At 41.0% G+C, this 9342-nt stretch overlaps 1 non-coding gene across 1 annotated transcript; it reads right to left on the bottom strand.

Annotated features, from left to right (window-relative positions):
- Positions 1 to 6897: 6897 nt before the first annotated feature.
- TRNAY-GUA (transfer RNA tyrosine (anticodon GUA)) lies at positions 6898 to 6987 on the bottom strand. Its single transcript is given in 2 exon segments — positions 6898 to 6933; positions 6951 to 6987. It is a non-coding gene; the product is annotated as a tRNA-Tyr (tRNA).
- Positions 6988 to 9342: the final 2355 nt, after the last annotated feature.

The raw sequence follows: 9342 nt of genomic DNA on the forward strand, positions 1-9342 counted from the left end.
CTTCCAAGGATTCTACAGGTAAGCAAGTTTCCATATAGAACGACACAGTGTGTTGCTTTAGCACTGCTCCGTTGCCCTTCTATTATTAATTTCTTTTTAAATGCACCATCTTATGACACATACATTGTTGCCACATTGTGACAAGCTTTTAACTAGTAAGGAAGGAGCTTTCACAATTGCATTTGTGAAAAGGCTCCAATTCCTTTCTCATAAAGATCCTTGGAATAAAAAGCTGATTAACGTTCAGAAGTAAGTTAAATGAAAAATGGAGGTTGCTCAGAAGGAGATGTTAAAGGCTGACTGGCACAAAAGAATACTTTCTGGCAAACTTCTGGAAGCTCTTAAAAAAAAAGGGTCAGGAGTCATCTGCTTAAGTAATGATCTCCAAGGCAAAAATATTGGCTGGCCAATCCCATAACTACAATGGACTATTATATGTATGTCCTATAGGCTGAATGCATCAATTATACTCATCATGTGGCTTCTTGAACATGCTTAACTTGCTATTTCCTTTTATTCAATGTGATAGGACATAAATTAATGCAAAGGCATACATGAGAGTATTTTATACCTTCTCTCCTCTGTTTTAAATTTTGAGGATCAGTGGTTTCATTATGAATAATTTAAACAGAAAAATCTTCAGAACTGAAAGGGGTGAGGGGGCAAGTCTGTCTCTGAGAGAAGAAGTTCTCTCCACCAAATACACTTATGCAGGATGGGAAACAGCTTTGTCAATCAATAAAACATCGTAATTCCTCTCCTAACAGGAAATGAGAACTCAATGCAATACTGCAGTTTTAATTTTAATGCAATTTAAAAGAAAAAAATTCAACACCAGATGTTGATCAGAAGACCATTAAATGTTATTACTATATGCTATTTCCCTAAGGAACTCTTACGGTTAAAAATCAAGGACAAAAAGCAGCATATACCTTTTTATAGTGAATCTCTTCAGTTGAAGTTCAGTTAAGAGGTCTGACAGGTCAAAAGGCTCATCATAGGTTTGATTATTTCTCAATAGGCAAGCTGAGATGAGGATAATTGCCATGTTTTTATAGGCCTTCTTCCAAGGAGACCTCAGCACAGAGCCCCGACACTCTTCCTTCATGCAGATGAAACACAGGTTTGCAGCCTCTCTGTTTTTCCACTGTCCTTCCCTAGATACATGTGCTGTTTCACCCCTCATGAAAGACTGAGCACTGGCTCGCTCACACACAAGTGGCTTCCTGCACAAAAGCAAAAGTGACCCACAGCCAGTGGGTGGGCTGGACACACCTCTGAGCAGCACTGCTACACTAGCAGCCCTCCTTAGTTGCCAGCGGTCTCTTCCTTCCCTGTTTGACTATGGCCGAGGGAGCCCTCCCTTCCAGCACACGCCACCAGGCTCTGCTGGGATGGAGTCACTGTTCAAAGCTTGGTTGTGGCACTGCTCTAAGATTTAAAACAGCAATACCATTTCAGAGCTTTACTCACTGATAGTTAGATACCTTTCTGCAAGAAAGAACCAAAGGAGGGATCATTCAGGCTGTGAAACTGCTGCAAACTGAAATCAAGGGAAAATGAGTTGTTGGTTTTTTGGAGGTTGGAGGAGTTCAGCCAGTGGTTTACCAGAAGTGAGAAACTCCAGAAGCAAGGAAGGATACACATCAGTCTGAGCCTCTGAAAGCTCAGGCAATGTCTCTTGTTCTGCCACAGCCTTATAGGACACATCACTCACCAGACGCAATCTTTGTGACTAACGATGTTACATGACTATACCCCATCTGACATAGGGACAGTGGTACATCTACATGTCACAGGGACATGAGGATGAAGACACTTAAGGTTGTGTGGTATTCAAAACACAGTGATCATAAATAAACAGAAGAGCCTTAATAAAATTATTAAGTTTATCTTAGCTCCACATAGTCCTAAAAGGGCAATATGGAGGACAAACACTTCATTTATGAGTTCAGAAGAGACCCTTGAATTCAGGAATACAGATGATCTAGGGCCTCTACAGGATTTGGGGAACTTAAGCAGCTTCATCATGCTTCATCAGTCCACATTTTAACTCAGTCTTCAAATAAACATGAAGCATACCAACCCAAGAGTATGCTGTAACTTTTCTCCCACAGTCCCTGGGGAAAAAAAAAAGGTAGTGTGCTGCAGGAAAAGGAAATGCTGAAATCCCTCTAGATTAGACTAAGAAGGAGCCAGGACTCCACTCCTAGCATTTCGCTTAAGCATAAAAACACAGAAGGATGGACAAATACTCCCCTCTTAGCAACTGGCAACAACATAGTACATGCAACTCAAATTAGATAGGAAGAGGGTTATGTGGTATTGTAGAAACCTCCTACAGTTGTTTTTTGTGAGGAGGCTGGTGTTCAAATAGTACAAGCTTAATTTACACAGCAGACATCTTTAAGCAGTCAGCTAAGTAACCCAAATGCTACTGTGAGAGTGCTCAGAATCTTCCAGGAAATTAAGCTGAACAACTACAGCGCCACATCACTAAGGAGTAATTGAACACTTTGTGATGATAATTGATTATCCTGCATTGATTAAAGCTCACAAGAGAGCATACACTCTCCAGATGACTTCAAATTACAAAGCCACAAACTTCAAAGCTTATTGGGATTCACACACCAAAATACATTTTGTTATTTACAATGTAAAAAAAGTACCCTTGTAAATGAGGCAAGAATTTTAAAACAGTGAACGGTGAAATGGCACAACTTGAAATAAGGAACTAATCAATGCTATCAAAATGGCTTCAATCTGCCCTAAGGACTCTAATAATTTCCAGATGATAACATGGGACTGATTGGATGTCTCTGACAGCAGTTCTTATCAAGGCCTGATTATAACAACTACAATAAGAAGAAGAAGAAGAAGAAAAACTGGTTGGTGCAAGGTTGGTTAGGTAGGTCTGAGGAAATGTGCAAGGAGTTGCTGAGTTCAGTGTGTAACTACCTGATCTGGTAACTGTAGGAAAAGGTAGTAACTGCTTTTGGTCATTTCCAGTCATACTGAAAGGCCTTTCATATATTCAGCCAAACATACACTAAAGAATAGTTTAACTTCATGTTAAGAGCAAACGAATTTGCAAGCACTTGCAATTTCTATGAACTAGCAAATTGTTAGCAAAGCATCTTGACTTGCTTCCTGGTTTTAAAAGCCTTTTCAAGCTCTCCTTCATTGCGCATTATTTTAATTGCCATGATTCTACTTCTAGTGCTGTAAGAGAACCATGCACTTGCTACTACTTTTTTGTATTATCACTCCAGAGAGGAATCAGAAGAATCAGAACCATGTTTTTCTTGGTATCATAAAAAAAAAAAACAAAACAAAAAAAAAAAACAACCCTCTAGCAAAGAAAGGATCCCTGCTGGAAGAGCTTCATCTAAGTCTGCATGACCAGAGACAACAGGTGGCTGCAACAGAGCAAAAGCAGCAGAAAAAATGTCAGAGCTCAAAGGAAAACACTGGGTTCAGTACAAAGTTAGGTCTTTAGTCCTATCATTGCTGCAGTGCTACATTTCTGGGATGAAACCTGATACCAGCACATGCAGCTTCCATCATTCAATCATAAATTGGAGACTACCCAGCTTTTCTGAAGAGTTCCTTTAAGGTTAACCAAGTTTCCTTAGGTGGGCCCTGCATTACTAGGTTGCTTCATGTTGCATCAGAAGCAGCATCCCCTGCAATATGACTTTGATGGAATCAGGTGAAATCAGGTGTCTAGAGCCAGCCTGGGATTCATTTATATTAGAAAATCAAAACAAAACTCAACATATACAAACTCTTATGAAAGAGGTACAACTAAAAACTTAGAGTTATGCCAGTGCCAAATCAGACCTTTAGTTCTTAGCATAAAGTTACTTTCAGAATGAGCACAGACAAGATCATTCACAAATCACTAAAAATTGCTGCTTAGTGAAGATACAAAGTAACTATGAAGGCATTGCTTGCAGGCACAGGAGATGGGATCCAATTCACTGAGCTGTCCTAAGTGGGATGTAAGCACTACTTTTCCTTTAGGGAGAAAGTATGGATATGCAATAAGTTTAAGCTGATCATATGCACTTCAGTTTCTTTACCATGCAGTATGTTGTTTCTAAGTTAGCAGATAGGTTAAAATAGATAGGTTTTGGGACAAGAGGTGAGACACGGAGAGGAAAAAAGTCTTTCAGAAAAAAACCAGTATATCCTACTAATGATAAATGCTTTTTGCTGCAGAAATACTATCTTGTCTAATAGGAGATTACTACCAGTAGCCTAACCTGTCCCTAACTGGTTAGGTTTTTGTTTCAGAGGTGATATGAGTTTGTTCTGTGGGAGTGCCACTCCTCAGACAAGGACATGGCAACCTTCATGATGTGTGATGAGCCAGAAAAGTTTGTCTGTGAGAAGAGGCTTATTCAGGACTAAAGACAAGGCTGATGATCCTAAATACAGAAGACAGTAAAGATTTGAAGAAACTTTCTGCCTTTGCTATCTGAAGTTCAATTCATATACACCAGAAAAAAAACACCAAAACTTTATTTAAATTCACATTTCTGACTTGATAACTACGTTCACTGGAACTTTTATAAAATTTCTTTGGGCGAATGTGATTGTGGAGAAAGATACAATCTCCAGTGCCATCACTGTCTCAGTATGGGGAAGTCTTGGTAGCAGAAATAACATGGCATGAAGCAGTCAGAGGGTAATAGAGGCTAACCAAGTAGGGTGGTATTCTCTTCCAGGACCCAGCTACCCATTGGTGTGCATGCTGCAATAACAGCTCATCCTTTTAAACTAGAGGAAGAACATCACTTATGATGGGAACCTACTTTTAATTAATCTCTGCTCTCTCCATTCTTGTTTTAACCATAACTTGTGCAACCTGGACTGGAATATTAAGTCAGCAGGGATCTGCACATAAAACAAATACCTGTGAGACAGTCAGTGCTTTCATCAGCCTCATTCTCAGGGAACGCATCAGTCCCTTCTCTGATATAAGCATGAAATTCCATGTACAAGGATTTACTTCTCACGATTATTGGCAGATTTTGAATCAAAAGCTTCATGTGCACTGCAGCAATTAAATGCATGAGTCATGAATTCACTGTTTTGAAAAGGCTCCTACTTTGTCTTATTGTTCACCAGAATCATGAAAGGGGCATTGCAAGGAGGAAATCTGTCCCAAGCACCACTTGGGGACTGCCCTGGTAACAAAGATACCTGAGTTTCTCATGTAGTGTAACCCAGGCCTCATGCCCCTCTTCTGTTCCTGCCCACTTTGTTTAATGGGACTGCTAGACTCCTGACAGATACTGCTAGTGTGCATCCTCCTTCCTGAGAGTCCTAGCAGGACTGCGAAGGATGAAGGAGGCTCTTTGCCTTTCCCACCCTTGCCTTTATGACCCCATCCCACAGTTGAAAGAGCTGTGGAGCAATAAATTCGTAGCCTGTCCCCCAGGGCCTGAAGAGCGTGGTGTGCAGTTCAGAGGAGCAGCAGAACTGTCTCTTTCCTGTCCCCTGCCTCCCTGTGCTGAAAACCTATTATGGTTATGAGGTTATAAGTGCATATTGCTATGCAGGCTGAAAAGGAATTAGTACAGCTGGATTTGGGAGGACAAAGAAAACTGATGTTCTACTATGATCGATGGTCATTGATCTAACTCTAGTTAGTAAAAATTTTTTTTATTATTTTTAAATACTGGAATTACATATGTTCTCTAGCTTAACACTGGTTGCTTGATGCATTTGACTCCAACTTCTACACAATATTTCTTATTAGAAATAACTGAGTGTATTTATAATACAATGAAAGGTAAGCAACTGAACAAAGTTGATATCCCCTTCTCTTGTCTTTGTTTGATTTAGCACTGTGCTTCACATGAGAAGCTTTGCATGAGCTTTGAGATTTGGACCTTTAATGTACTCTCATCTAATGTAAACATGCAATAATTATATTATATAATTACAATTATATGTTATATATTATACTACATCAGATATAATTATATCTGAAAATGTCTAATCTTTTCTTTAATAAAGCTTCTTTCTTCTGAAAGTGAGTTCCACAAGTCAGTTTCCTGTGTGAAACAAAATTGTTTTTATAGTTTCTCAGTGTTCTGTTTTCTGTTTTCAGAAAGTTTCTCATTTTGGTTTCTGTATGAATGAGAACACCTTCTTAACCTTGTCTTCGGTATTCTTTCAGAGGACCCTACTGCATCTTCTCTTACCCATCTACTTTGTGACCAGACCCAGGCATTACAGTTCTTTACTGAAATGGGGAATGTATTGAAATGCTGCACCTCAGAGCAGTACATGTAGTGGTATTCACAAATCCTTCACTAGGCCATGGATAAGAGTTATACATAGTGACTATTACAGAAAAATACCTGGACCTGAATGATCATGGAGTGCCTATGGTCATGAGAACATACTTCTATCCCCATCTCTCCTATTCCCATCTCACTCAAAAACTCAGGACTTCAAAATGCAAGAACTGGATGGGAGAAGGGGTGAAACCAGCAATGAGAAGGTTCCAGTAACAGGTGGTCCACCAGTTCTCCACACCTCATTCAGCTAAAAGAGGTTATGCAAGCTCTGTGCTATGGGTCTGTTCTAGCTAGCAAGGGTCTGTGGAAGGTGTTGAGCCCCTCAGAAAAGAAGCCCATACGATGTGCATCAGCTGATTAGGTAGACACATGGCAAAGGCCAAAGCATCATGGGTATAAGAATCAGCTGAAGCAGACAAGACAGGTAGAAATAATGAAGTCCTTGAAAACGGTGTGTTTTAAGTAATTTTTTCATAGGGGCCTAGAGTACAGTATGGTTGGAAAGGGCAGCTTTGTGAAATGTAAATTCCAGAAATAAGTGAAAGCCAAAAGCAATAATTATAACAAAAAACAAAACTTTTCCTCCGAGCCGGAATTGAACCAGCAACCTAAGGATTACTTTACACATACAGCCTACAGTCCTCCACTCTACCAGCGGAGCTATCAAAGGAAGATAAAGAAAAGGTGCCAAGAATGAGTCAAGACTGTATCAACAATAGCCTTTGGTTCTAATGGACCATAGGGTTCATATGGAAATATGTATTGCCTTTCACAACAGCAAAACAGTATCAGAAAAAAGGTGCAAACCTGGCTTTCCCTGCAAAATTGGATTTTGGTTGCAAAACTGCCAGTTTTCTGCCTAACAGTTCACTGTTCTCATAATACTGTTGTTGGCAGTAATGTTAAGTTGGAAGTTTCTGTAGTGACCCAGATGAAATTTGTCTCTTGCTTGACAAAGAAATTTGCCCACTCTTCTCTGATCTTTCCACATTTCCTAGACTGAGCTAGGATGGAGAGAAATTTGTTCCACTCAATTCCCCACCACAGTTCTCCAGACAAATCCAATAACAAATCAGCAAACAAATCAACACACACACCTTCCACAGTGAAAGAAAGGAATGGAGGAAAAAGATGGAAAGGAATAATAATTTAGTTCAAATCCCACCACCTCAGTCTAAGTGAGACCCCTCACACACAGGTGAGGGCAGCACAGGTTGCAATGTTGGGCATTTCTGCCCTACTGGCCTATCCAGCCCCTGGGCCAGGGAGGTTGAGCCATTTGTGAATCATCTGTGCAAGTGCCACAGCTGACAGCCTTAGCAAGCAAAAGCAAACTACCCTCTTTTGGATTTGCAGTGATTCACAAGCATTGGCTGTCTGAACAGCAGGGTGGGGCAGAAAGCCGTGAGACTCCCTGTCTTCTTGCTGAAACTATGCCACCCCATTTGTGATGTGAGTGTGTGTAGCAGCGCTAGCTCAGTGCCCTACAGCTCTACCCATCCATAACCCATGTTTATCCCCACCTTTTCCTTGTGACTCAACTCCGAACATCAGGCTGCATTAGCAAGTGTGTAGCCAGCAAGTTGAGGGATGTGATTATTACCACATATTCAGACTTGTGAGCCTGCATCAGGAGTGCTGCATCCAGCTTTGGGCTTCCCAGTACACGACAGACTGACGCACTGGAGCAAGTGTAGTGGAGGGACCACCTGTAGCACACAATGTATGAGGAGAGGCTGAGACAGCTGGATTTGTTCCGACTTAAGAGACGGCTACGAGATCTTCCTGCTGTCTACAACTACCTAATGGGAGAACATAGGGAAGACAGAGCCAGGTTCATCTTTGAGGTATACAGTGATAGGATGGGAGGCAATGAACACAATTTGCCACGAGGGCAATTCTGATTAAAGAAAAAACAATTATTCTGAGGGTAAACATTTTCACCACTGGAACAGGTTGCCCAGAGAGTGTGTGGAATCTCCATCCTCGGAGATATTCAGAACTTGACTGGACAACACCCTGAGCAACCCAACTTTAAAGGCTACCTTGTTTTGACCAAGGATTGGACCAGATGATCTCCAGAGATCTTTTCCAACCTCATTTATGCTGTGTTTCTATGAATTTCCCCTCCACTGTATACATGAAAGTGACACCCTCCAGTCAGAAAGGTGACTTCATGGAGCAGATTAACTCACAGCAGAACCATCACCACGTACTTTTCTGTCTGGAAAATGCAGCTCTTTGCATCATAATCAAAATCTCCACACACTTTATTTTTTTTCAGACTAACACACACCTTAAGCCTCCCTTACTGCTAAAAGGAGCACAGACATTGACAGAAATTAAATAAGATGTCTTCCTGATTATGTTCATGGGGATACAGGAGGGACAGGAAATATTTGACTTACCTACAAGGCACTGTTGTAGCTTTGCATAGGCCTAACCCTGGAACCTGTGATGTGCCATGACATTCACATACACACAAACAACTATCAAGTAGGCTAACGCTGTGAGCGCAGACATATAAGGAGAGGAACAGAACCTTCCATGCTAGCAGGGCAATATCAGAGCCATCTTGGGTCAGATGATCTTAGTGGGAGGCGGTCTGCGAAATACCGGCGTGTGATAATGTGAGGTTAATCTTGCACTAGAGAAAGAATGGCACAACAGATAACATGCACAACCTTGGATCAGCAAGCTTCTAAATTGAAGCAGATATTGTAGCCCCATGGTTTTAATCTTTTCCAGTCTGCCAACCCCACAGCATTTTCCAGTGGCACTCCAGGCTCTTTTCAAGCAAACTTAAGCGTTTTGTCACGAGCCTGCCTTATCTGAGTTACCCTCCACAGATCCCTTAAAAATCATTCACCAGTCCTCCCAATGCATTAAAGGACCCCAAAACTGAAAACCACTGCTCTATTCAATTTAAGTTATTGGCACTGTCACGTAATCTAGTGGTAGGTACTAAAATACAGACTTCTGGGGAAGTATCACCATCTCTTTGCTGTCAAAAGTTGTTACCGGG

The sequence above is a fragment of the Dromaius novaehollandiae genome, chromosome 2 (assembly GCF_036370855.1).
Source record: "Dromaius novaehollandiae isolate bDroNov1 chromosome 2, bDroNov1.hap1, whole genome shotgun sequence".
In the NCBI taxonomy this organism is placed as follows: Eukaryota; Metazoa; Chordata; class Aves; order Casuariiformes; family Dromaiidae; genus Dromaius; species Dromaius novaehollandiae.